Genomic DNA, 20,608 nt, shown 5'->3' with positions numbered 1-20,608 from the left:
CAGGGCTGGTGGTGGGGCTTTGGTGGTAGTGGTGGGTGGGGGAGAAACTCCTCTCTTATGTTTGCCAGCCATGACAGTGTCACCCTGGCGAGCCCCAATAGTGATGTCTGACGCCCAGTCCAGCCAGGCGTGCGCTGCTGTTGCTGAATTTCTAACAGGAGAGAAGCACAGAAAGGCCAGTGCACAGCACACCGTGAGACCAGCCCTCAGGATGTCCGAGCCTGTCCAGGGATCCTCAAGTTGGATAGCGGGGTTAAGAAACACCTGGGAAACGGGAGCACCCATAAACACGCTCCCTGCCCAAGGGCTCCTAGGTCTGGCAGTGCAATTTCATGTCCAGGAGAACTCGCGCTGGGGTGGAATCCAGCCTGTCAATCAGCCTGTTGATGCCTTCTGGGAGGTGTGGTCTTTTTATAAGATTGATTCTGGGGACCCCTCCCCCATCTCTCTCTGCTCCTTTGCCTTCCTGTCTGTTGGGACTCTGTACCTGCCTCTGGGGTGGGGTGGGGGCAGGTGGGTGTTGTGACTCCGTTGGTGCTGCTGGCGCCCTGCGGTGTTCCCCCGGCCTTGGTCTTGGCGCCGTGCAACTCTGTACCACAGGCCTGTAGGTAGGACCTTGCTGAATCTCGCCTCACCATTCTCCTATCGCCCGCATCGGCATGAGTCCCAACGAAGAGGGTTCCAAAGAACCGGGATGGCTTCTGGATAGGAGATCGCTTCTTAGTAGCAAGGTCTTTCTTACACCTGTTTCTGTGGCTGGAGACAACCCAGCCGGACCCAGGGGGTCAGCGTTGTATGGCTATGTGTGCAGAGAGGGAGAAATGGCGAATAATAGAAACTTTCTGCACGGTGCCATCCCTTGAGGGAATTCATCCCTGGATTTCTACCTCACGTCTTTTGTCTTGTTTTGTTTGCCTGGCATTGCTTGTTCCCTGTTCTCTGGGACACATTTTCCAAGAACCTTTAAGTAAAACAAGTGCCCTCTCCATCTAGCATTAGGATCACAATCTGTGAGTTGGAACTGACGCACCCGACAAGAAGTTTGGAGCTTATTAATGACGGTCACCATGAGGTGCAATCTACTCCACATGGGCACATTTTGCTCATTTGCTCATATGTTTGTGTGCTTTTAAGAAAACCATTTACATATTGATGTGATAGAGGAGGGTCAGAATGGAGACCTAATGCCCAGCTGTAGACAGTTGGCTGTCCCCTCACAGAAGGGTCACAATGAAGGAGCGAGTAAGCCGGAGTGTAGTGTAGCACTGAGAACATACATCATTCCTCTAGTTCTTTAATGACCCCCCCCCCACTATCATGTCCCCAGTTCTACCTTACAAATCCGGCTAGACTGGAGCATGTACACTGGTACAGATAAGAGCTCTCAACACACAGACTCCAGGACAGAGAAACCCCTCAAGAACAGCAATGGGAGTATTGATACCACGAGTATAGGGGGAAGGTGGGAAGAGAAGGGGGGAGAAAGGGGGAACCAATTGCAACAATATGTAACACCCCTCCCAGGGAGACGAACAACAGAAACATGGGTGAAGAGAGACAGCAGATGGTATAAAATATGAAAATAAAAATAATTTATAGAGTATCAAGGGTTCATGAGGGTGGGAGGGGAGGGAAGGAGAGAGAAGGGATAAAAGGAAAAAAAGAGGAGGTTATACCAAGGCCTCAGGTAGAGAGAAAATGTTTGGGAAATGATGGTGGCAACAGATGTACAAATGTGCTTGGTGCAATGCATGTATGGATTATTAAAAGAGCTGCCAGAGCCCTCAGTAAAGTGATATACATACATACATACATATATAATTTAATGGGTGAGAACTTTGTGTCGGGTTTCATGTGAAACATTTTCATGTATGTCATCATGTGTTCCCCACGATGTCTTGGAGAGGGAGGTATCTTTGTCACTCCCATAGGACAGATGAGGAAAGAGAGCCGTTTACAGGTCAAATAACAAGCCCGTGAGCACACAAATACTAGGGGGCAATTGTTGCAATTGGGTGTCATAGAGTCGTTTCTGATAGGGACACAGTAGGACAGAGTAGAACTGCCCCCCACCCCACCCCAGAGCCTTCCATCTGCTCTTTTTCTGGGAGTGAATCACTAGGTTTTTCTCCCTTGGTGGAATCCCTGGTCTCACCTGTCAACCCTTCAGTCAGCCACTGAGTGGGGAGCCAATGCCCCAGCAGGACTTTTTTCAGGGCCAGTAGTAGGGTTGAATAAAACCCCAATGGCATAGTGGTTACAAGTTGGGCTGCTAACCCCAAGGTCAGCAGTTAAAAACCATCAGCCACCCCGAGAGAACAAGATGAGGCTTTCTGCTTTCATGAAGAGTGACAGTCTCAGAAACCCATAGGAACAGTTCTACCCTGTCCTATAGGGTCAGAACCGACTCAATGGCTGTGAGTTTGTTGGTTTGCTTTAACTAGGGTTCAAAGCCAGGTGGTTTAGCACTGGTGGTTTAGAGGTTCACACAGCTGCCTTCCAAAATCAGATGGTTTAGGTCACAGTGCCTGCTCACATTCCTGTGGTTTGCGCTGTTCCCACATCAAGGTTCAACACAATGTCTTGTCTCTTTGAGGCAAGAAAGCACGGCCAGGGATGGGGTACAGGGTGAGGGGGGAGCCGATTTTAATAGCTGACTCCTGATGATCACAGCGCAAACACATATGCCATTTGAGTCACAAAGGCTGTGCCTCCATCTTTCCTTCAGGACAAAGAACAACCACAGTCTAATTAGACAGCACCAAAAATAAACCAGAATAGGCAACAGCCACTTGAGCGTCGCTCAGAAACCTCGCCATTTCCATTCCAGTCAATTCTACAAACCATGACCGAATGCCAAGCATGCCCCTGGTATTGTGCCAGAGACTGGAGTGTCCAAGATGCCAATGTGGGGATCCTTTTCACATGTGATTTACGCATGGCTCTGATCCTCATACTGCTCAGGGTCCCCAGTGGCAGGCTGGGATGTATTTGAAAACTCATTATTAATATGGCTTGCCTCTCTGCGGCCTTAATTTGACTCCAAGATTGGTGGTGGGATTGGAGGGATTAAGCAATTTAGCTCAGTAATTTAAAACACTTCAAACGTACACACTGGAAACAAACAGACATTATGGAGTTGAATAAAAAAAACAAACAATGCCTTACTCTTTAGGATAAAACACTAGACTTTAAAGACGGTGCATGCAATCCCTCTGACCATCCCCTGGGTTACCCCTTCCCCTCCAGCCCCCCTGCACTCCCACCTCTGCCCTGGTCATACCAGTGAATGCCTAAAGGTGCTAATTCTTCTTTCTCTGCCAATATAGGCTACTTCACAATTAGGGGCCAAAGATCAGAACACACATACTATGAGAGCGAAGGGAAATGGGGACATAGAGGCCAGAGACACTTCCTAGAAGCGAGATTCTTCGGAAAGAAGAAAGTAGATGACTTGGAAGACAGAAGAAAAAGTGTTGAAAATATGAGAAGAAGGTCAGGTTTTAGAGATGTGTTAAGAGAACCGCTGTGAGGCATTTAATAAAGGTGAACTCAAAGGTTATAAGGAGAAAGGATGTGAGAAGGCGGCTTCGTGGACCACTGATGTGGTGTTTCAGATCAGGAAGCTCAGGTTAAGTAAAACTGGGCCAAGAATGGGTCTTTAATAACCCAAGAAACCCTAAGATCACCGATCAGCTTGTCAGATCAGGGTTGTGGGGAGCGTCTCAAAGGCAAATAAGTCAGGGCATCATAGAGACAAAGCAACATTGGAAGTGGGGAGAATGGAGACGGGACAGAGCTGGGCACAAAATCGGAGGCAGGGGGTGTACAGTTGAGGAGACTGAGTCCAGAGGATGGAGCGGGGGATGGGGTGGCAATGGGGAGAAGAGAGTGAACTAATAGATTTTTAAAATTTTAGATAAGGAAACCAAAGAGATCTGATGTCTAAATAGGTATCTCTGAAGGACATGAAAGAATCGGGAGATAAAAAGGTAATCATCAGTCAACGCTTATTCAAGAATGTCTTTGGAAATTAAGAGACCTGGGTTTACAGATCGAAAACGTTGACGATGTAAAAACAGGTACAGATGAAGTTGAGAGTGGGATGAATGTCGGGCAGGGTGCACGGGAGACAGGAGGGGTCAGAGCTTTCAGAGATGTGAGCTCTGACTGATACCCAGCCGTGCCGTGCAAGTACAAAGACACATGAATTTCAAAGCTAAGTGCTCCAAGCAATGCTCGAAGACCAAACCCAGCCTTAGCTCTCCACTCAGACGCCTGTCAGATGGGTCCATGGCTGTTGTTCCTATTCAATGACAGGACATCGCTTCCTGAAAGTGAGGAGGTCTTGAAGAACTTGCTGATGAAGATCAAGGATGGGCAGCCTTGGGTATGGATTACAGTTCACTGTAAACAAAACGAAATCCTCACCCCTGGACCCCAAAAAGGCAGCATCATGGTAAATGGACAACAGATTAGTGTGGCCAAGGCTCTTGCCTTGCTTAGATCTACAACCAATGCTCGAGGAATAGTAGTCAAGGACGCAGCGATGCACGGCATTGGGGAACCCCGCTGAACAAGATCTCTTCGAGGCGTTGAAAAGCGAGGATGTGACTTTGAGGACTAGAATACACTTGTGCAAAACCAGGGTATTTTCAGTCACATAGTATGCACGGGGAAATCGGGCATTGTGGTAGTTACATCATCAGCTGTCAATTTGAGGCTCAAAAGTGAAGGGGTGGAGTTTAGCCTGTCAATCGGGTCACAGCTTGATGACCTCACTTGGAGGCACTAAGGAGATAAGCAGCTCGCTGGAGGTGGGACACACCCTCGCTCCCTGTGAGACATTCCTGTTGACAAGACACATGGAGCTACGCTAGAGCCCTGGAGCTGGAGGAACCACGTAAGACTGAGATGCCAGCACTGAGATGCTTCCTCTGCCACTGGATCCACAAGACCTTCCACCCACTGGCCTGTGATCTTCCTGCATTTGGTGCCATTGTATGTGTTGTGTGAATCTGAAGAGGATTTTATAGATTGGTATCGGACATATGGGCTAATATTGGACTTATGGACTTGATTTCGACTGGGCTGGGATGTTTTCTCAATTGCTCTTGTAGATAAAGCTCTTTCTTATACACATACGAGTATCTGTGAATTTGTTTCTCTAGTCTACCCAGACTCACACAGACATTGGACATGGAGGACCAACAAAGAAAGGGTGCATTTGAATCCTGGAGCCGGAGAAGAACATTGACCGTGCCATGGCCTCTCCAAAAGGTAAAACGAATCTGTCTTAGAAGAAGTACAGCCAGAATGCTCCTTAGGCGTAAGAATGTCCAGACTTTATCCCACGTACTTTGGACAGGAGAGACCAGTCCCTGGAAACGAACATAAATCTTGGTGGAGTTGAGGGGCACCTCAATAAAAGGAGGAAGACCATTGACAAGATGGGTCAGCCCAGGGGCTGCAACATAACCACTGTGAGGATGGCGGGCATCGCAGGCCTGGGTGGTGGTCCTTTCTGTTGTGCATCAGGGTCCCTGAGAGTCGGAGAGATGAGGCCACACCACCACCAACAGGCCTGTTATGGGTTAGATGTGACGAAGGTCAGTGTGCGAGAGGATAGACTTTTTTGCCCTTGAACTAACCAGGAGCAGGGTTTTCTAGTGACTATGTGATCTCCTTCTGGTATTAATAAATGTCTAGGGGCCACGGCTAAAACCCTAGCAGTGAGGGCAGGGAGGACAAAGCACAACCCTCTGCTGCTCCCAGTGTGAGTCTAATCGCCCCACCCCACCCTGCCAGTGTTAGTCATTGTCACCTCAACCCTGACGCCAGGTGGCCCCATGCGTGTCAGAGTAAAACTGTACTCCGTAGAGTTTTCAATAACCGACTGTCCCAAAGCAGATTGCCAGGCCTTTCTTTCGAGGTACCTCGGGGCGGGCTCCCAACTTTGGGTTAGTCGCCTAAGCATGCTCCCTATTTCTATCACCCAGGAAGTCCCTGCTCCTCCTAATCCGAGCTAAATGTCCTACCCTTGGCTCTGGCTCCAGGTGGCCCAAGTCCATCAGAGAAGAGCAGGGCTCCCGAAGGTTTCCTACGCTTGTGATCTTTTCAGGAGAAGGCTGCCAGCCCCTTCTTGTGTGGAGTCTCTGGCCGATTCCCATCTCCAGCCTTTAGGTGAAAGTGCTGAAGCGTTTGCACCCACTGTGACCTTCCCAGCAGCCTGCACCCTGCCCCTGGCATCAATTGGGACATTGCCGCTTGCTTGAGGCAAGCTCCTCCACAGCCTGCACTGGGTGGCTGTGCCCAGGAAAGGTGCTTCGTCAGTACCGGTGACAGGCTGGAGGCGCTGTCTCAATGGTAGCCTATTTGCATTAGAAAGAAAACCTTGGTCTTTCATACACGTCTCTCACTGAAAAGGATTTTGCTAGGTATACCGGAAAATTAAAAAAAAAAAAAAAAAAGAAACCATTTAAAACGAACAGCTGCCACAACAGCTGCTCCCAAAAGCGGCGAAGGTACAACTGCCACAGAAAAAGTGAAAGAAGGGACCTGTCTTCCCATTTGACTCCAACGGAATCTTAAGCTCCTCCCATTGCTTCCCCTAGTGGGTCCGCTGGGATGCAGCACATTCCAATTCCCAGGAGTGAAAAACAACTTCTCCTTTGTAAGCCACATGTAAATATTCCACCTTCCTGGCCGTGCCTCTGAGCTTGGAAGGTAACGCACACCCCTTCATCGTCCCTCATTGCCCTCTGGATCCAAGTCTCGTGTTCATCATGAAAAGACCCCCGGCAGCAACTTGAGGTGCTCTGTTGTGCAGCCTGCTGCTCCCATACAGCCTGGGCTGCCACTGACAGAGCCTGGGCTTCTCCCATGGAGCCTAGGCTGATGACAGGGACTAGGGGCGACAAGACCGGGTTAAAGGTGGTGACAGTGCTCCAACTGCCGCTGCCTGCTTGAGTTTGATGCTCTCAGGGTCAGTCACCGTCCTAATGGCTCTGGCACCTGGCAACACCATGTGTGTCCAAGTAGAATGGTGGCCCATTGCTGAAAGGTTGCAGGTTCGAGCCCACCCAGAGATATCATGGAAGAAAAGCTGGTGATCCACTTTTCAAAACAAAACAAAACAAAATTAGGCATTGAAAGCCCTATGGAGGACAACTTCACTCCCGTGCACCACAGGTTGAAGTGAGTTCATAACAGGTCAATGGTAACTGGAGGGAGGTGTGGTGGGGGTGGCGGGGGTAGGGGTAGGGGGATATGTAGCTTGAGGATAAGAAGGCATGAAGGGCTATGGCAGGTGTGTTAATATATGTGAAAAGTCATCACACAAAAGGTAGTGTAGATTCAGACCAGGTTGCTATGTAGTGCAGGACAGTGTCCGTGACAAGCAGGCTTATCGAGATTCATTGCAGGGAAGGTGTTTTGTCTAACTGGATTCAGTCACACAATTGTCTGATTCCTAAAATAGAGAGGGAGGGCCTGCTGCCACTAAGAATGACCAAGTGGAGGCTGATGGAGCAGCACTCTGGAACGGGATGCAGGAGTTTCCCATACTGGGATGTAGGACCAGCCTAATGACCCAAGTTTACATCCTGTCGCCGATGCTTATCCACAATGCCTTTTGTGGAATTTCCAAAGCCTGCACAGCCATGGTGTCGGGGGGGGGGGTCGGGTTTCTCTTGAGGATGCTTGAGAGTCAATGCCTCTTCACTTGATATGCTCTTCGGAAGAGGAATAAGATGCCAGTGAGGGTAAGAAAGAGGGAAACCAAAGTTGGAGAAAGGAAGTTAAAAGGAGAACCCACCACTTCCCATGAAACCTTCTTTCTAGGAAATTCGGCCATCTTGGAATAGTCATAACGAACGCCAACCCATCCGTGTACGACTCAAGTGTGCCCTCGTGGAAGAACCACTCAAACATGCCAAGAGTCTCCTACAATTGACCCTTGGACTCGATGTTTTTCATCTGCATTCGATGTCTCTGGCTTTCACCTGTGTTCTTCATGGATGTTCTCCTCTTGCTTCCAGCACATCTGAACTCACCCGCTTTTAGGTGATGCTGTCTAGGGCAGTGGTTCTCAACCTTCCTAAGGCTGCGACCCTTTCATACAGTTAGTTCCTCATGTTGTGGTGACCCCCAACTATAAAATTATTTCGTTGCTACTTCATCACTGTCATTTTGCTACCATTCTGAATCGTCGTGGAAATATCTGATACGCAGGATGTATTTCCATTGAACATAATTAAAGCATAGTGATTCATCACAAAAGCAATATGTAATTATAATTCATAAAGTTTTGTTTTAGCTCCAATACTGCTGCTTTCAACACAGTAACTGCTTTTAACAGAGTAGCTGCTTTCAACACAGAATCTGCTCTCTACACAGTAGCTGCACTCTACACATGTGTGACTGGTCAGCATAAGTACATAATGGCGCCAACTTTGTCACATACACCTGTGTTTGTACAGGGTGTATGTGATGGGGTTGGTGCAATGATGTCATCACGCCAGGTACTTGTATGTCGGCATATCTGCATGTGGGCAGACCCTCCTGGAGACAGAGGAGCGGTGTCTTGGTTCCTAAGACCATTGGAAATATATGTTTTCTGATGGTCTTAGACACCCCTTGTGAAAGGGTCGTTCGACACCCAAAGAGGTTGTGACCCACAGGTTGAAAACCACTGGTGTAGAGGTTAACTTAAAAAAAAAAATCTATCTATACCGCCACAAAGTCTTCTCTGAGCCAAAGAAAGAAACCACAAAATGCACACAGAGCCCCAAAGGACACAAGTCTCTCCCTAGAACAAAAGAGATTAAGAGCAAGAAAACCAGATAAACCTCTCCGAACACCTTGGGAAAAGCAGTCGCTTTTGCAGATGGAGTTTGAAGCACTGGGACTGTGAGTTTAGCTCTGTCCAAATATCCAGCAGGAGAAAATACACAAAGAAGCACTTTGATGGATAGACGCTAGCTCAGTCTCCATTGATGCTCATCCAAATCCTACCATTCTTTCAAGCCCACTTGAACTTTTCCTTTGGGAATATGAAGGACACATGGCACAATTCACTTCACCGTGGACAGGTATTTCAAGACCGGTGCACATGAATCCGAACTCCTGATTTTGTCTACACATTCCCGGTCCTCCCCAAGGTACATGGTTTCATCTACTGTGATCAGAATAAAGCCAAAGACATCCCAGACACTTCCTTTGCTAAGTTCCAACTTAATATTCCAATCCCATTAGATCTGTCTCCAAAAGCCACTTCAAAAATAATATGTGTATTTATGTGTTCCCGGCAAATACACACAGACTTCAGTTGTTCTCAGGCCAGCTCAACCCAGGGCAGCCTGGCATGTATCAGATCTAATTGTGTTCCATGGAATGCTAATTTTTTGAAAGGTACATCGATTTTGTTAAATTGTTATTAGCACTCATCTGTGCAGGAGGCATACTCCAGTCCGACAATGTCTACACGTATGATCCAGCATCAAGTCTACGAACCAGTCTCCTCTGCTGTGGCAGTGACATAATCTGGTGTTGATTTGAGGATTCAGAGTGAAGGGGTGGAGTGTAGCCTGTCAATTAAATCATAATCAATGAAGGGTCTTTGTGGGCATGGCCTTCTCCTGGGGATTGTGGGAACTCTTGTATTCCTCCTTGGAGGTGGGAGACACGTTCTCTGTCTACTCAGTCCCTGAGAGATGCTCAACTGACAAGACATAAAGCACTATGCCAGAGGCTCTCAACCATGACCCCTTTGGGGGTTGAATGACCCTTTCACAGGGGTCGCCCGATTCATAACAATACTAAAATTACAGTTATGAAGTAGCGACAAAAATAATTTTATCGTTGGGCGGTCACCACAACATGAGGAACTATATTAAAGGGTCATGGCATTAGGAAGGTTGAGGACCACTGCACTACGCTGATATAGCTCGTGCTCTGAAAGCTGGAGGAGCCACGGGGAGATCCCTGCCAGCACTAAGATGCTTCTACCACTACTGGATCCACAAGACTTTGCACTCACTGCCCTGTGATCTTCCTGCACTTGATGTCATTGCATGTGTTTCATAAATCTGAAGAGGACTTTATAGCCTGGTATCAGACATATGGGCTAATGTCAGACTTATGGACTCAATCTGGACTGGGTTGGGATGTTTTCTCAATATTCAATCTCTTGTGTATAGAAATCTCTTTCTTAGACACATATGAGTCTCCCAGGAATTTTTTCTCTAGTCTACCAAGACTAACACATCCTCCTTTCCCAAACTGCTCCTTCCCTCATTTGAACCCACCCTATTGCTGTTCTCCTGGACCGAAAATTCAAACAAAACGCACTGCCATTGAGTGGATGCTCTCTCCTAGCGGCCCCATGGGACAGTAGGACAGTGTAGAACTTCCACCCTACCCCGCACCTCCACCGTGAGTTTCCAAGTCTGTAATTCTTTTAGAAGAAGCCCTGCCTTTCTCCAGCCGAGCAGCGGGTGTTTTCAAACTGCTGACCTTGCAGTTAGCAGCCCAATGTGTAACCACTGTGCCACCAGGGCCCCCTGCTCTCTCCCGGGGCTGCTGCGAAAGCCAATGCGCACCGCCAACCAGTCCCTCCATGCATCTCGATCTAGGGTCCAACTGACAGGATCTTCTGACACACAGAAGTGATCGTCTTTGTCCCCTTTGATGGCTTTCCTCAGAATCAGTTCCAAATTCTTTCAGCTGGCCCCGAGGCCCCTGCCTGGTCCAGCCATGCTTTCGCCAGAGCAAAGTCTGGCCGTGGTGCCCTTCCTCGGCTCCGCCCATCATACTCTCCTCCCACCTGGCCAAATCCCCCGCTTCTCTTAGGTCTCCACTCCACATCCTCAAGCAGGGGTCCCCTCCCCTCATCTCCCCACGCCGGGTCAGCTGTCCCTCCCAGGTGGTCCCACAGGCCTTTGCCTGTCCCTCTTGGGACCTACATGGTGCTACTTCAAGTCAGCCATGTCTATTTCCTACTGTCTTCCAGACTAAGCTGGGGCGTCCAAGAAGACCCCGGGGATCAGGGGTGGACGCCTCCACCGTTGCTAAGTCCCAGCTCCTGCCGTGTGCTCCCGGAGCCTCCCAGTGAACAGAAAGAGGGAATGAATGGCACCCACTGTCTAGCCCAGTCATCCTCACACTGCCCTGCCCAGAAGGAGCAGCTCCGGAGTCTACCTTTTCAACAAGACCTCTGGGGAGGACTCTTGGTGAAGACACGCGCAGCTTAGAAAGCAACACGGCAGGATGCATAGAGCAAGAGTGAGGCTGGTGTGTGTGTGTGTGTGTGTGTGTGTTGGGGGGCGCAGCAGGAGCAGATAGGAGGCCAGAAGAGCACAGGCGGCAACCCGTGAGGTGTTAAATAACAACAAAAGACTTACTTACATAACTGCTAAAAGATCCACCGGGAGGATGCACTGAGGAGTTGTCACATCAATTCCTCAGACTCTCGAAGCTCACACCGTTCAGAGGCAAAAGCCGTCTGAGAGCAGCCCTGAAAGATGGAAAGACGGATCTGTGTCCAAGGACAGGCAAGGTGGGGAAGGAGAAGTGGAGGGGAAGTGGTTTATAGCAACGGATGGGCGAGTTATGAGCAGGCGCGTGGAGGAAGGTCAACAGAGGGCAAGAAGTCTGTAACTTTGCTGAGAAGAAACTCAGGAAATCAAATAGAAGGAAGGGCAGTTCCTGTTAGTTAAACAGAAGCACAAGAAGAAGCTCCAGGCCACCCCCCCCCACACACAAATAAAAACCAGCAACCCCAACTGACATGGTATTGAAATAAAAGGGCTAAAAGATGGATAATTACAACCTCCCCTTGCTCACAACATGCTCATTTCCCTGAAACTTTCCAAGATTTTCCCAGAAGTTAGCTTTCGTGTGTGTTGGATGACTGTCATCGTGGGGTGGCATTGAGCCAGTTCTGATACAGGACAAAACACAAAACAAACAAACATACATAAAACAACCACCTCCATGAAATGGTTCATTGAAACAACAACAACCAGAAGCAGGCTAACGAGGAAGGCCACATGCGTGCTGTCCCAGAGGCCGTTCAAAGGCCATTGGGCCTGATGCGTTTCAAAGAATGGAATAACCACCACAAGTCCAACTTTGAACTTCGTTAAACTAGAAGGGTTTCCGTCTTTCTAAAAAAAATTAACTTTGAGTCTGCTTTGATGAGAGGTAGAAAGGAATCTGCTTGTTAGAGTTAAAATCGTACAATCCAATGTCTAATGGTGGATGGGATGCCAGCAGAGGGGGCTCTTGCAGCTAACCGCTAGGTCAGCAGTATGACACTGCCAGCCCCGTGGGAGGAAGACTGGGCTTTGTACGCCTGTAAGGAGTTACGGTCTTGGAAACCCACTGGGGCAATTCCGCCCTGTCCCATACAGTCACTATGAGTTGGCCTCGACTCGATGGCAGTGAGTTTTGTGGGGGTTGCTGTGCAAAGGGGGTGGTGCGAGTGGTTAGCACACGCAGCTTCCAACCGGGAGGTCGGAGGTTCGAGTCAGAATTTGCTCGTGGACAACATACGTGGGTTTTACAAACAGCTACAAATATAGACACAGCAATACATGGGTCTCTAAAGGAGATGACGCTTTTTTCCTTTTCAGTTACCCTGGGTAACACACGTGAGCCACATCCAGGGAAGCATACTTCCTCAGAGGATGTGACATGAAGTACGATGATAAAGAACATCTGAGTGATACACAGTGTGTTCATGTGTGCACCTTTTGGTACCCTGTTACCCTAAGCCTCCCTTCCTTTGTTTTCCTCGGCACATGCATCTGTGGCAGTGACATCATCTGTTGTCAAAGTGAGATGCAGGAGCAAAGGGGTGGAGTTTAGCCTGTCAATCAGGTCGCAGCTCGATGACCTCATTTGGAGGCTCTTGGGAGATAACTAGCTTGCTGGAGGTGGGACACACGCTCACTCCCCGTGAGACATTGCAGCTCACAAGACACATGGAGCTAGGCTAGTGCCCTGGGCTGGGGGAGCCACGTGGAGACCCCTGACAGGGCTGAGATGTTTCCACCGCCACTGGGTGCACAAGACTTCCCACCCACTGGCCTGTGGCCATGCTTCATTTGGCGTCATGGCATGCATTGCATGAGTCTGAAGAGGAATTTTTGATGGGTATCAGACATAAGGGCTAATATTGGACTTAGCGATTTGAACTGGACTGCGCTGGGATGCGTTCTGAATATACTATTACTCTATATGAAACTTTCTTATACACATGAGTCTCCATGAAGCTCTCTAGTCTACCAGGACTCACACAGCACCTTAAACCCCAGCAGCACATCAGTCTTACTCTCTGAAGGTCAAATACGAAAATAATTTATACTGGTCCGTAGGGGTAGAGTCAAACCCGGAGATCTCAGTCTGCACGGGCCCTAGATTAAGGACTCAGCCAACAGATGCTCTTTCTTGCAATCAGCCAAGAGCCTCTACTATCCCGTCAACTTGCTAATCAGCTGGCGTCTGTATGGTAGCACTTGGTAAACACAACACTTAGCTTCTGCTTTTCATAGGGCCTTTTATGGGAGATGTAATGGTCCGGACTCATCAGCACTATTCACGGGAAATCAGGCGAAGCTAGGCCCCCTCCACCACCTTAATGCTGTTTAATTACTTGTGGGGGGTAAAGTAAAAATAAAAAGCAGCAGTGATTGGGATTTCGTATATTTTTCCCCTGCTGATTTGAGATTTTTTTTAAAAAAATGTCACCCTTGCAGGCACATATAAAAGTCTGATAAAAGTAGAACATCTTTGTCATACAGATTTATTATTGCTCTCTATCAAAACATGTGCCTCGCTCCAGATGGCACAATGTTGACTCTACAAGAGATGGTCCTACAAGGCATGTGTGAGCCTTTCCTCCCTAATCCTATTCCTGTGGCTGACCTGGCTCCTTAGGTCCCACTAAGTCAGCCCACGTGGCTGACGTCGAGATGAGCCGGAAGCCCCTGAAAACAGTCCTTTGTACACAGGCTCCATTTCATCTCAGGGATGCTCTAAGCTCCCCCTTTGTTGTCCTTTGGGGGTTTAATCCACGTTTCCACTGGCTCCTGGGTCTCCTTTCCATTTCATACCTCTTGGGGCGGTCCTGACCTCCATCTTCCACTTCAGTCCTGGCTTCCCTTTGTCCTTGTTCTTCCCTGGCTGGGAAGCAGCTCGGCTTCTCCACCAATGTGCAGGCAGGAAGCTCAGCTACACCCTCAAGCATCACATTGGACCAGTGGCTCTGAGGAGGGCCGATGCGGACCTTCCTGTGGGACGGAGTAGCCAGGGCCCCAGGATGGGGAGGGATCAGGCTTGGAGGTGAGGGTGGTGGCGAGGCACAGCAAACAAACAAATAAATAGATAGTGCATGCATACTTCTACACGCACATATATACATATACATGTACACACACATATACGTGAGTTCATGGTGTAAGCTGACACAGCAAATGGCTTCCTCATTTCACAGCTGTTTCACAAGTTGTTCCGTGTTTTGGGTGATGTTTTCCGCAGTGTGTTAGCATCCTCATTAAGCCCCTTCTAGATGAGGCCCTGCCGGCACCCTGGTTTCCAGGACACCCTTGCCCTCTCACCTGGAGCTCCCGCGGGCTCTCTGACCCTTGGATCGCCTACAAAGGGCTTTCTGAAAGGTGTGCAGTGCTCACTGAGAACAGCCTTTCTGTTTTTAGAACCAATCTGTTCTTTAGCAGAAATGTAAGCCTGTGGGGTGGGGTGTGTGTGTGTGTGTGTGTGTGTGTGTGCGCACGCGCATGCTAAGTTCCTGGTACATCACAGGAGATAGTCTTGGAGAGTCTTTTATCTCAATCAGTCCAATAAGCCTAATTTATTTTTCTTTTTAAAAATATTATTTTATTGGGGGCTCTTATAGCTCTTATAACAATACATACATCCACTGTATCAAGCACATTTGTATATAGATTGCCATCACCATTTTCTAAACATTTACTTTCTATTTGAGCCCTTGGTATCAGCTCCTTTCTCCCCTCCCCCTTCCCACCCTAGTGACCCCTTGATAAATGATTATTATTTTCATTATCTTACCCTGACCGCTGTCTCCCTTCAACCACATTTCTGCTGTTCATCCCCCTCAGGGTGAGGGAGGTTATTTGTCTGTCGATCATTGTGATCGGTTCCCACCTCCTCCCCTCCACCCCCCACATTTCCCCCTACCCTCTTGGTATCACTACTCCCATTTATGTTTCTGAGGGGTTTATCTGACCTGGACTCCATGTGTCGTGAGCTCTGATCTGTTCCAGTGTGCATACTCTGGTCTAACAAGAACTAAAAGGCAGGACTGGGGACAGTCTGAAGGGTGGTGGGGGTGAGGAAGCCTCAAAGAAACAGGACTCGTGTGTGTTTCTTTGGTGCTATACTGCATCCTGGTTGACTCATCCCTTCCTTGTGGTCCATCTGTGCGGGGATCTCCTATTGTCTACAGATGGGCCTGGGGGGGTCTCTTCTCCGACCCCCCTCATTCACAACAATATGGTGGGTTATTTTTTGCTTTGTTATAGGTCTTCTGGTGCCTGTTACCTGATGCCATCGACACCTCATGATCACACAGGCTGGTGTGCTTCTTCCATGTGGTCTTGTTGCTTCTCTGCTAGATGGCTGCTTGTTTGACTTCAAGCCTTGAAGACCCCAGATCTTTTGATAGTGGGGCACCATCAGCTTTCTTCACCACATTTGCTTATGCACCTTTTTTGCCCCCAGTGATCATGTCAGGAAGGTGAGCATCACAGATGCTAGATTGTTAGAACAAAGTGTTCTTGCATTGAGGGAGGGCTTGAACAGAAGCCCAAAGCCTGGACTTCTTAAGAATTTAAATTCTGTTCCGCATTTGTCTCTCCTCTATCCGTATCCATTATCTACATGGCCCAGATGCACCAACAGACATTTGTGGTAGCCAGACAGCATTGGAATCAACTTGATGGCAGTGGGCTCGTGGCAACTAAACTGTCTCCTCCACAAGTCGTTATGACGCTGTCTTATAAGCAGCATCAGGAGGCTTAGGGGAAAGCTTGCAGAGTTTGTGTGAATCCACAGTTCTGATTCAGAGTCTGAGTCAACAGGGAATGGAGCTGAGAAGGACATATGGGATAGCTCGGGATAGGCTCTTTCTTGGGCTTCAGCCTCTTCCTTTGCTCTGCTGAAACCCCTGCAGTCAAGGCCATGCGTGGTCACCTTTTGACCGAACCGATAGTCAATTCTCAGTCCTGACCTTTGAAACTTTAAGAAGTATCACCTCCTTCCTCCTTAAAACAAGTTCCCCACTAGCTTTCTGGGACCCGTGCGGTGGTCATTACATAATCTGGTGTCAATCAGGACTTGAGAGGATGAAGAGGGAAGGGGTAGAGTCTGGTCTGTCAATGGGGTCATAGCCAATGAGGCCTCTGTGTAGGCCTGGTCTTCTCCTGAGGATTCTGGGAAACCCTATTTTTTCCTCCTTGGAGACAGGAGATTCTGGCTCCCTGCTCACTCCCTGTGAGACACTACTGATAAGACTGACCTCCTGGGAGACATCCCTAAGGAGAAGCCACATGGACCTACCCTGATGCAGCTCTGGATGCTGGAGAAGCCAAGTGGAGACCTCTGCCAGCGCTGAGATACTTGTAATGCCACTGGATGCAAAGACTTTCTACCCACTGGCCTGTGATTGTCCTGCATTTGGCGCACTGCATGTGCATGTGTTTTGTGAGTCAGAAGAGGACTTTATAGTTTGGTATCAGACATATGAGCTAATATTGTACTTATGAACTTGATCTGGACTGGGCTGAGATGTTTTCTCAATGTTCAATTCCTCTTGTATATACAACTCTTTCTTCTAGACATATGAGTCTTCATGAATTTGTTTCTTTAGTTTACCCAGATTGACCCACTTGCTCTCCTGATTTCCCGTTTTCTCCCTGATAGCCTTTTCCCAGTCACCCTGGACCAATGCTCTATCTTTCTTCGGCATTCCCACTCAGGTCTCCAGTAGGCTTTTCAAACATAACACGGCCCCATAACCCACCCCACCCCCCGACTCTTCCTCCAATTGAGTCCATCGTCATCCATGAATGAAACACTTGCACATAAGGTCGGGAAGGCCCAGCTGGATGGCCCTTTCCTGTCACACCATAGCAAATGCATCTGATGGACACTTTCACTTTGCCTGCAAAGTGTACCGGGGGCCCTGCTTCTCCTCCCCACCTCCACTGCTCCCACCTCGGAGAGCCCACCAGCTGCTCTCATCATAACGGCTGCGATAGCCTGTGGGGCCTCCTTGGTGAAGAAGGTTAGTGCGGCTCATTTCTAATGAGTTATGTTAGATTGTCAACATTCCCCTCTGACTCACTGCATGGGCGCGCATGCGTGGGCATGCGTGTGCGTGCCTGCATGTATGCACCCTTGCCTTTTCAATATAGAGGCTAGGAAACTGTCCCTTTCCCTTCAATCTGATGAATTAAGGATGTACACAATTTACATTTCCTTTGAGTGGGGGCTTGAATTTAAGCCTGGGATAGACTGCAGTGGGCTTGTTAACCAGGGAAATGTATGCAAGGGAAAAGCAGATGGTACAGAAGTCACTGGGATGTAGCTACTTCCGACCAAGAAGTTCCGGGATCGCATTCTACTAATTGAGTATTTTTCCCGTGCCATGCCACTGCGTCTCAATGGAAACTGTTCCTTTGGCGGTCATGGGTAAGGAAAACGATAGTCTTGCTACAAGGATACTGCTTTCCTAAGAAGTTAATGCACAATTCCCACTCTCTACTCATCCCGGAAGAACCCTCTTCTACAACAAGAAATTGAGCTCCAAGCTTTAGACTCCGGCGTGTGTCTGTGTGCATCTGTGTGTGAGCTGGAGGTGGAGGGAAGGGGCCTTTCCCTTGAATCTCCGCGGGCACTGCCTGGAGCCTACTTTGTGCTGAGGGATGGTGGTGAGGCAATCATTCAGGTGCATGACAGACCTAAAAAGGCCTGGCTTTGTGAGTTCTGAGCCCTGTCTGGCCAGTGCAGTTAACTGTGACACCTTTTCCAATAGTCTAGAGCAGTGGTTCTCAACCTGTGGGTCACGACCCCTTAGGGGGTCAAACGACCGTTTCACAGGGGTCGCCTAAGACCATCGTAAAACACTTCTTTCCAATGGTCTTAGGAACTGAGACGGCTCCTCCATCTGTCTCCAGGCGGGTCTGCCCACATGCAGATACGCCCACATACAAATACCCGGCATGAAGACTGTTACCAATGCTATACCATGCTTCAAGAAAAAAATTTCATTTATTTCTATTTGTCATTAGAAAGAAGTATTTCACAAAAAAAGAAAAAGGAAGAAGTATTTCACAATATATAATTACGTATTGTTTTTGTGATGAATCACTATGCTCTAATGATGTTCAATTTGTAAAAATGGAAATACATCCTGCCTATCAGATATTTACAAGACCATCCAGAACAGTAGCAAAATGACAGTGATGGAGTAGCAACGAAAATAATGTTATGGTTGGGAGTCACCACCACGTGAGGAACTGTATGAAAGGGTCACGGCATTAGGAAGGTTGAGAACCGCTGTTCTCGATCCTTCAGGAAAGCCTTGTCTCCACTCCCAGTATGACCCTACTCCTGCTGGGCACTGAGTCCCTTCTCCAGAGTCAGGGTAGCAGTGCATCTGTCTGTGCCTTTGCAGAGGAAAACTGGACCCAGAGATGGACATTTCCCTGGAGGGCTACCCAAGCTGCAGCCGTAGTGACTGCAGTCCGAAGGCGACAGGATCATAAGGGGCACATTCCTGAGGGCGAGAGAGCATCCTACCTGACGGGATGTTCAGAATGCCCCAGAGGCATAAGAAAGGAGGCACGCAGCTCCAACTTTGTACTTAAGGAAGCTAAAATGTGAGTTTGTCTTGTTGGCATAAAGTTCAGGAGGCCTGGCACTTTAGGAACCTCACATCTCTACCAGCACCACGAATATTAACAACAAATGTCGCTACTGTGTCCATTCGTAGGAATAAGTTTAGTGCTTATTGAGTGTTTCCTCTGGGCAATACGTCACACAATTAAAATCCTAAATTTATCCGGGAAACGACGGGCTGTTAACATCGGTTTCTGCTTCGTAGGTTGGTAGGACATTTAAGTACGGTCAACTTGAACCACCTGTTGGACAGAGGATTGAAATGGATGACACGCAAGGGCAGGTCTCAGATTCTAGAAGAACAATGGTGTCAGTCACGGCAGACAGACTGTGTGTGAACCGGAACCTACGTAGATGGGTAGGGGTGGAGTCCAACCTATGAATCAGCTCAGGTCAGGACGGTGTGGCCTTCTCTCAGGAGGGCACTGGGAACGTCCCTCTCTCTGGCCCTTCACTGTCCTGCTTGCTGGGATGCTGTGTCTGATGCCAGGGGCAGTCCCATGTGGGCCACCGACCCTACAAGCCAACATGGGAGCGGTGGGCTCCCTGCCGTTTTCCCACTGACCCTGGTTTCACGCGCCTCTGCACCCCCTGACTTGTGATCTCCCTCCTCCCAGCTTCACCATTCTGCTTCATCAACCTGCAGCTACAGGAGGGTCTCGGCTAGCCCAAGATCCCAGGGACTTGAGCTATGGTGTGTTCTGGATTTAAGATGACTCTTGACATCAGATTCTTTCTGGCTCTGTTTCTCTGGATCACCGAGCCTCACGCTTCATCTCACAGCCTTGTCTCCTGGGAACTTTTGCATCTTGGGCTTCTGGAAATGATCTTCTGAAGGGACTCCATGGATGCTATTTTGAACACAGAATCAAGGACAAGCCCGGTCCATTCAGGAATCAAGGAGGATGGCGAGAGCGGGCGGGAAGCAGCGTACCCAACGGAGACGTCATTCCTGTATAGGCATTTGTGCCAGCCAACACCCGCAAGCCATTGATCGTGTGCCAACTGCGGTCTTCTTAAACACTTCTTTCAGAAGTTGCCACAGCCCACATGGGGTTCAGAGCGGGATGGGGTGCCCTGGGAGGATCTCATTGAGATCCTGCTCTGGTCTTCCACAGGCCTGTCCTCAGGGGCCCCTCTGGGTGGATCTGACTGCCCACCTTTCGGTTAGTAGCTACTCACACGCACCGGCCCTCTCTCTTCACATTCTCAGCATACAAACTTAGTTCACCCTCACTGAGATATAAGCTGCTCCTGTCTCAATTCTACAGAGAAGGCAATTGAGACCCAGAGAGGAAAACTACCTTTCCAAAGACCACAGGCTTTGAAAGTAGCACCTGGGATCAGCGGGGTTGGCTCCAGCATTTGTGCTCTTAAGCACCCACAGAGATCACCCTTTAGATTAAACAGTGGTTCTCAACCTGTGGGTTGTGACCCCTTTGGGGTTGCCCGATTCATTACAGTAGCAAAATGACAGTGATGAAGTAGCAATGAAAATAATGTTATGGTTGGGGCGGGGGGCGTCACCACAACATGAGAAACTATATTAAAGGGTTGCGGCGTTAGGAAGGTTGAGAACCACTACTTCAGAAGAATCTCCATTGAGATATTTGTACCATCCAGAACCCAAATGCAGGCCATTGATTAGTCTCTATCGGTGCAGATT

General features: G+C 48.7%; 1 protein-coding gene across 3 annotated transcripts in view; it reads right to left on the bottom strand.

Annotated features, from left to right (window-relative positions):
• The window catches only part of KIAA1217 (KIAA1217 ortholog), a 944,408-nt gene that overhangs the window by 397,540 nt on the left and 526,260 nt on the right, over nt 1-20,608 (bottom strand). For 2 of the 3 annotated variants that reach the window (XM_075552493.1, XM_075552494.1), the window contains one exon: nt 11,407-11,515. The exons of the other annotated variant lie outside the window; for it this stretch is intronic. The gene's annotated coding sequence lies outside the window, so the exon portion shown is untranslated. The remainder of the gene's footprint in view (nt 1-11,406; nt 11,516-20,608) is intronic. 3 annotated transcript variants of the gene reach the window in all.

This window comes from Tenrec ecaudatus, chromosome 6, assembly GCF_050624435.1.
Source record: "Tenrec ecaudatus isolate mTenEca1 chromosome 6, mTenEca1.hap1, whole genome shotgun sequence".
Classification (NCBI taxonomy): domain Eukaryota; kingdom Metazoa; phylum Chordata; class Mammalia; order Afrosoricida; family Tenrecidae; genus Tenrec; species Tenrec ecaudatus.
This window is presented reverse-complemented; position numbering and strand designations above follow the sequence as displayed.